The following is a 9,091-nucleotide window of genomic DNA, read 5'->3' on the forward strand; positions in this document are numbered from 1 at the left end:
TCTATGACTTTATCCTATGAAATTACATATGCGATAAAATCAATGAGATAAGAACCAACTCTTAAAGTTCATAAGACTTTTTTTAGTAATGGTATAATACCTTCAACCGATGTCAACAACCCCAAAAATGATCCCTAACAATTTTATCAAAAAAATAAAATAAAAAAAATACTATAGAAGAAAACAGGATTGTAGCCTTGCATAAGATTTATAAAGTATATTATTAGCATGAAGATTTATAAAACGACAAAATAGCTAAGTAGTCTTTCTTATATGTAATGAAATGGCAACGACCTTTATACATGGAGGTGTTGAATTTAACTAAAATATTTAGTTGGTCTTTGCAAATTGAGTGGTCAACCTTAACTTGAATCTTAGTTCCTTTTGATAAATTAATTTGACTCAATTTTACTCGGTTGACCAAATTAATAAATATGTTTTAAATATAAATTGCATTGTCATTGTGATTGATACATCATACATATCATCCATTCTAAAATAATAGTATAAAACATAATTTCAAGATAATAAATTATCGAAATTTTCTCATCACAATAACTATAAATGGAGTTATATGGAGGCATTGCCCCACCATAGGGAAAATTGAGACAATTGATAGTGGTTCGTGGATTAAACTCATTAAAGTGATTTTCAAAATCTTCATTCTATCCACACCACCCATGTATATGAACATATACACAATTAATTAAAATGTTGGGCTTTGTTTCCGGACGGATTTTTATTTTTATTTATTTATTTTTTATTTTTATTTTTATTTTTTTTGTATTGATTGTTAAAAAGAAGGACCATGAACCTTCCACAAAAAACTTAAGAAATGAACCGATAAAAGAATGCAAAAATACACTAAAAAGAATAGGTAATGTAAACTTAAGAGTTCTTTACTTTCAGATTTTCTTCAATGTACTCAAATTTCTTCTTTGCCTCAACATCTAATCAATACTAATGTGTTCCATTACTTCTATTGCTTCCTTCATCTGTTTTATCTATACTTTCAAATCTCTTTTACCATCCACCTTAGCATCAATTTATTTAAAAGACTTTAATGTTGCAAGTTATTTTTTCTAAGGGTGGAGGGAGTCCTTTCCTTCCAACCCATTTAACTCAATCTTGCCACATCAATTTTTTATTTTCTCTCTTCTATTTTTCCTAATCTACGACATATGAAAACACTATCTTTTGCAACTCACTCAACCCACTTTTCATATCATTATATTTTATTTAATGAAATTAGAAAATATAAATTAAAATAAAACATAACATTTTTCACTTTTTTTCTTGCTAATTTAAAACAAAAAAAAAAATCTAAAATAATATTAAAAATAACATTTAATTAAAAAACCATACTACAAATAAATAAAAAATACACGATAATTATAAAACACAATAATTAAAAAAATACACTTAAAAAAGACAACATAATTTAAATCCTAAACGACAATTAAAATTAACTAGTTATTATCTAGATTTGCAATGTAGACATGTTCAATGTGATCAGTAAGATCGGATCGATCAACTTCATTGGTGGTAACTTTCTCATACGATATCCATTCGCAAGTTAAAGTTATGTTTTTAACAGGCTTAGATTCATAAAATCCGTGTAAAAATCATAACTTTCTCATACGATATTCATTCTCAACTGTCTTTATATTGATGGATAGGTATTCATGAGACTCTAATTTAGATTTTTTTTTCCCTAACAATCAACCGATTTCTGTGATAACCGTTAAATTCGAGCCAAAGTCAACAAGTTAAAGTCAAAGTCAACAAGTCAAAGTCAAGTCAACAAGTCAAACCGGTCAAACTTATCTAATACTTGTGTGATTAAAAATTACTCTATGAAAATGTACATTAGTATGTCAAGAATTCAAGTGTCTCGAATATTTTATGTGTTTATCAATGTGAAACCCTAAGAAGAGAGTTAAACGTATCAAAACACGACTAAGGACCCTTTCGGGGACTTGAAATAATCATAAACGAAGTATAACGGGGTTCATGGACCTTGCATTGCGAGACTATACACTGATATTGATTAACAATGAATCTCTCTCAAATCTCTCCCAAATCTCTCTCAACATCTTATAGTCATCTGGGTCATCCCGATCCTTGGCCAAAAATCGCGCAAAACGGGAAGTTAAATTGAAAAATAGCCATATAGGGCCAAAGCTCCTATTAGGACCGAAGCCCCATTAGAACCGAAACCTAAGAACCGAACTACTAAGGGCCGAAACCGAAACTGTAGACGGGACCGAGCTGCCTGCGAACCAAAGCCAGTCAGAGCCGAAACCTCCCTCTCGCACCCGAAATAGACCGAGCTTCGGTCCATTTCGCTCCTCTCGCACCTTCGGGCCCGAGCCTCCACCTCTGGTTCCTTTTCTTACCTTCGGTCCCTCCTTGATCTTACTCTCGGTCCTCAACACCAAACAACCGAACCTTCGCAGGTTCGCTCCTAATTCCCGGTTTTCGACTACTTTCGCCTCCTAAGCCCGTTTTTGACGTTTTTGACAAGGATTTTTCACCAAATTCATATTTTTACCATTTTAAACCCCCAAAACTCATATTTTATTTATTTACCAAGGATTTATTAAAAATCATTATACCATTTATAGAAATATCTAAGGATATTTTACCCCACAAGTGGGTCAAGTGTGCCCACTTGCCTCCATGTGTCACTTCCTCATTAACCCAACCCTATCCACATCACACAAACCATGGCAAACATCCTTTCATCTTTGCAACTTGCTCCAGCCACATCTATATAAAGAAATCCTTGGAAGATCTCTTGATCTACTTTGATCATTTCCACACTTTTACACTTTTCTTACTCCACAAGGAAGCTTAGTTTATCTCTACTTCCAGCCATTTTTTGGAAGTGTTCTTGAGTTATTACTTCACTTTTTGGTAAATATTTCATCTACACTCAAGTGTTATTCCATGTTTTCATAACATCCTTGAATCACCTACGCACATTTTAACACCAAAATCGTTCTCAGCATCATCCAAACTTTCACGTGTTCTTCAAGTGTTCTTGACTTGATACTCCTCGTCTTCGACCTTTGTCACACCCCAAAACTTGAACGGCGGAAATGTTCGGGAGCGGAGGACGTCATATTTAGTATCATAACAATTGAATAGTAAAGAAAGGGGTCGTTTGATATAGGTTCTAACTGGGTCTAAAAATGGATTGGGTCCAATAAAATCTAATTGGCATGTTTGATAAGGATTTAAAACTGAAAGACTCGGTCCAAAATGTGGACTCGGTCCCCCCTTTTCATTAGACTCGATCCCCCCTTTTCATTAGACTCGGTCCCCCCTTTTTTATTGATGGATCGGAACTATCCACAATCGTGCTTTGCTTGCATCAGCACTTCCCTCAATAGAGCAAAAAACCGGTGACGCCTCATCAGCCTCTACTGGCGGCAACTTCCACAACAGCGCATCAAGTAAGCCGATTTCTTCTTCTTCTTCTTCTTCTTATTCTTGATTTCAATAGAGCAAAATTTGTTTTTCATTGATGCAACACTCAAGGCCTCTTCCAGGAATTGCACGGAAATCGTAGGTATCGAGAAGCCATCCAGTCACTTTTTCATCTTTAGTCCCTCTTGGAGAATCGTTTGGAATAGAAGAATTCTCAAAGAAAAGTAAATGGCGAGCGTTATCACATATTGCTTTTGATAATGAATGTTCGCTATTAACCACAGCAGCGCATCAGGCAAATTCCACATCAGATTTTGGTAAATTTGAATAGAGCAAAATGGCCTCATCAGCCTTTATTTTTTTACGATTTTCCCCTGTTAGTGATCAATTGAACTATTGTAGTTATATGGGTGTTATCTTTAACGATTTGTGTTTAATGATCGGTGGTGGTGTTTTGTTAGTTTTCTTGATTTCTCTAATGGGGCTTCATGTTATAAGAGTGGAGTTCGACAAAACAACCGCAATTGGGTTCAACACACTTGTATTTAAGGATTGGTGGTAGAGTTTTTTTATGTGTTATTGGATTAGTTTCTGGTAATGTATGAATAAAGGTTATATGTAATTGGATTAGCTTTGGTCATCGGATATGTGTTATTTGATTAAATTGTCAAATGTAGATCAAATGTGTGAATAAAGGTTTTGTCTAGATTTATATCAGAGTTTTGCATTTCTCAACTCATTAGGATTAAATTTGGCCTTTGAGAGATGTTAATATCTTATGAATCTAGTATCCAATTGTCAATCATACACCTCATGTTTTGTTTGACAAGAAAATAAAAGTAATTTGTTTTTGGTTATTTAATAATCTATTTTTAGAACATCATTCTTTGGAATTTATTCTTGCAACTAATGATGTGTTATTAAATTATCTACTTTGAGGGTAATAAAGTCATTTTATATAGTAAGTCAGATGCAAAATCAAACAGCAAGTTTCAGTCAGAAGTTAACTCAGTCAGAACTTCTAACCCAGTCAGCTTCTAACTCGGTCAGCTCTAATCCAGTTAGCAACTATCAAACGAGCACAAAGTACACACCACCATAATATAAATATATTTGAAAAGTTTACATGATCGTATGTGTTACATGTTTGAATATCAAATACAATATGGTGATCCAAAATATGTTACTAACGCCATCGCGTTAGTCTTCAAAAGTAGTTGCTACATGGTTTAGCGTTTTCCTGAGAATACAAGTTATTTCAAAAAAAGTGTCAACAATAATGTTGAGTTCATAAGTAGCGTTTTGAGAAAATGTATGCCATTCGAAAGTTTACGTTTGTTTTCCATAAAATCCGATATTTTCTTATGAGTGAATTTAAACAAAGGGGGGTGATTCGTACACAACAGTTTTTTACCATACACAACAATTCATGTATTATATAGTTGTACAATACAACATTTTAAAGCACCAATTGTTGTGTATGGAAAAAAATTGTTGTGTACGGATCAACTCCCTTAAACAAATATCCCTTTTATTTTCTTTTTAATAGCTTAACGTATAGCTTTAATTTTTCTGAACAAAAATAATATCCGCTCTCCAAATGTTCAAGAACTGGGTCTTACCTTAGTTATATTGTCATTCGATTCGATTGGGTACATTTTATCGGTGTGTGTTAATTCCTAGTTTTGTTGAAACCGTCTTATAAATTTAAAACCCGATTTATTTTTAGTAAATAATATCACACATGAATAAACTCACCTGAACTTGTAGTAGAAGCTTTACATTTTCTTCTTGTTTTAATTAGGTGACACTCTATTGATCAAAATTTAACTAAGTGGTCAACCACTAATAAAGGTCTTTAAAAAAAATTAGTATTTGGAATATCTTTTTATTCTTTATATATATATCCTGAAGATTGTTTTGGGTCTAACACAACAACATAATGAACCATTACACATGTCTTTAATTTAAGACTACTGAATTGCATTAGAGATACAACACTTTAAAAAATGATATTGTATTTTGGTATTTTTGACCCTAACATCCCATTAACCATTCCAAATGACTTTTTTTAGAACGGTTGAAATTATATTAAAACTAGCAAGAAGCTAGGAAAAAACAATTACATCATAATAGAAGCTAAAGATGGGTTATGAAGTCAAGTAGTCCAACGTAACTTAATTTTTCTACATCTATTACAAACCCAAACGAAAGCCTTATCTACGACATCATCAAATAAAAAAACCTTTTTTGGGATAGCTGTACCAAAAAATGTTCGAATTCCGAAAATTCCAAATGCTCCAAAAAGTAGTCAAGATAACCGCTTCAAACATCTTCCATTGGTCTCCCCTCAACGTGAGATTATCGGACCAAGAAAGAAGCGATTGAACCGAAATCTGAACAACAAGATTAAACCCCCACCAAATAGCAATACGCCTTTAAATCTCAATCAACTCAGAACATCATGTAAAGAGATGATCTATGGTCTCCACAGCACTACAGCAAATCGGGTACATAATCGAGGACATCATAATGCCTCTAGAAGATAATATCTCTCTCGGCGGAATACTATTAAGTTGCACCCTCCAAATGAAAATATTAAGTTTAAATGGAACCCAATTATTCCATCTAGTAACCATATCACCCGAAGTAATTAACCCATTGTCAAGAGAAATACGAGCAAAAGATACCTAAAAAGAATCTAAAGCATCTAAAATCAACCCCAGTCTATCTGGTATGGCTCTAAGTTGAACACCCTACAAAAAAGTTAAGAGATTATCCCACTCAGTCTTCTCAATACCTACCCGAGGAGCCCGTCTGAAGTTATCTATACTCCATCCAATAGAAATACAGTCTCGAACCATATGATTAAGGTCATTATTATCAAGAGCAAAAACTCTATGGAAGGTAATTGCAAGTGGAGTATTTGCTAACCGTATATCATGCCAAAAGGAAGTGTATGCCCCATCCCCTTTCCTTATAGAGCACATGGCTAGAAAATCAAAACCTTGATGAGTAAAATTAGCTAACATTCGAGTAATACCATTCCAAGGGCACGGCCAAGATCTCCTTGTGATCAAAGGAGAGGAATGACCATCTAACCTATACAAGACTTTCACCACCCAAACCCATAAAAAATCCTAGTAATGAAAGAAAAGCCAACGCCACCGAAGAAGTAAACCCCTATTATAGGCAAAAAGACTACCTACACCCAAGCCTCCATCATCTCTTTATAACATCCGGATTCCCAGGTATTCTATGTTATTCATTTATTTTGAGTTAAGGAGAGGGACTCGACGAGTCGACGCCTAGACTCGTCGAGTAGGATCATGATTTGCTGACTGGATTAATAAATGGACTCGACGAGTCGGCGAGGTGACTCGATGAGTCCGTGTTGACGGTAGAAATCCTAAATCTTTGGGCTTGTGCCCTATTTAATGGTCCTTATAGCCCTCATTTGCGGCTACCAGTCCAGAGAGAGAAACCCTAGAGAGGTTGAGCGAGTTGTGTGAGACAGAAAGCCATTTTGATCCTTTTTGGTGTTGCTTTGCAAAGAAGAAGGTGTTTCCAGCTAGAGGAGGTCAAGAGGATTGCTAATCCGTGGTTTCCAAGCTTAGATCTACAGTGTTGAGGTAGCAAATCGATCCTTTTCTCTGTTTTGTTTAAGCTCCTTGAGTTTTAGGGTTTTGTATACCCTTTATTAGCTTGAATTTTTGAGTATGTTGTCCCTTTGAGTGTTAGACTCAGGATCTGGACATTTATTGGTCCAGAGGGCCTTATCCATTCTGCTTTATGTTGGTTGATGGAGGAAATGAGACTATGTTGCCATTTTAGAAGCCATTTCACCAAGGAAAGCCTTGTGTGCGTTGCATGAATGTCAAGACTGGACCTTTACATGATTATTGTGTATGGGAAGGGCAGATCTATAGGTTAGAGAAGCAGATCTGACCTCAGAAGGTCATTTGAGTGTGATCATTGAAGCAACTCGCCGAGTCCATAAGTGGACTCGACGAGTCGAATCCGGGTTTCCACACGATTCATGACAGGAGTAACCCGTCATGTGAAGCGATGACTTGACGTGCCAAGTGAGAATAGAAGGATTCAGAGGACCCGCATGGACTCGCCGAGTCGCCCATGTGCACTTGACGAGTCGGGTCAAAGTTTGACCATTGACTTCAGTTGACCTTAGGGTTTTGGTCAAGCTGATTCAAGAGAGTTCAGAAAGGGGTAGAATGGTCTTCTACCCAATCTTTAAAGATGATACTATAAGAGGGTATTGATCAGGAATCTTATTCGGATGATAGGAGGAGGCTAGGTCGGGACGTCGAGCACAAGAGTTTATCCGACTTCATTCGAGGTGAGTCTTCTCACTATACATTAACTAGAGTGGTATCTATGTGCAGATCGGAGGGTCTTATGTGATATGTGTATGTATGAGATTATGTGCATTTTGATATATGTATGCTATGTGTTTTATAGACCAGACTGGAGGGTCCAACGATATAGACCGGACCGAAGGGTCCAACGAGCTATAACCGGACCAGAGGGTCCAACGAGCTACGGGACTGGAGGGTCCCGCTGAGACACATCGACAAGAGGTTTTTACTATAGCCTCGAGTGGCGTATGTGTTGTATGTGGTATTTTGGGGGACTCACTAAGCATTTATGCTTACCGTATTGTGTGTTATGTGCTTCAGGTACCAGTGAGGATCGCGGGAAGACGTTGGCATGATTTGTACACACTTATGGAGTTTTATGTATTGTGATCTTGGGATATGTTCTATTGACAAGTGATACATTGGATTTTGATGATTTGTGAATGAACTGATATTTTTAAAAGTGAAAATTTGTTTGAAAATTTTACGTTGTTACAAGTTGGTATCAGAGCCTTGGTTTGAGGGATTAGGATGCACCTTCGGGCGAATCTAAACTAAAACTGAGGATTTGAGAGATTTTTCACAATAAAACAATCTTTCTAAAAGAGTAAAAGGTTTTGAAGAGAGCAGAGCAGAGCAGTGTGTACGATCAGCCAGCGCCCGAACGGTGATTTCCCAAAATACCTTTACATTATGTGTTATGAGATATGATATGATATGTTATGCATGCTAGAGTAGGTTGGGTATTCGTATTAGGACTAGAGTGTCCTGATTTGTGATGCCTTAGCCTAGGAGATTTCTGCTGCTATGAGATGCTTGAGAGTGAGTAGGTAGCAGCGAGGAGCTTATGAGACGTCTGCTAGAGAGTAGCCTATGCATAGCGAGATTAGAGTACTGGTGAGCCGGGACCCTAGGAGGAGGACTTGGGGTGAATACTGATGCGGTGTGGACGGTAGTATAGGGCCCGTACTACTGAACACACCAGATCAGTGCGCAGTCCAAGTAAGAATCCTTAGGGTACTAGGGACCAAGTAGGGTTGATTTATCCAGTGTGAGTGCACTCGAACGAGTCTCTGATATTTTTATGTTGTATTTCATAGACATCATGGTTGGGACATGCCACAGACCAGAGATGAGCGGCGTGAGTGACGAGGAGCTTCGTCAGATGATCCACGATGAGGTGACAGCGGCTATCCACGCAGAGATACCGGAGATGTTTGGGTCTATCAGTACCACCTTGATTGAGACGTTTGAAGAGAGATACACAGCGGTTACTGAAG

Source organism: Lactuca sativa, chromosome 8 (assembly GCF_002870075.4).
Source record: "Lactuca sativa cultivar Salinas chromosome 8, Lsat_Salinas_v11, whole genome shotgun sequence".
Classification (NCBI taxonomy): domain Eukaryota; kingdom Viridiplantae; phylum Streptophyta; class Magnoliopsida; order Asterales; family Asteraceae; genus Lactuca; species Lactuca sativa.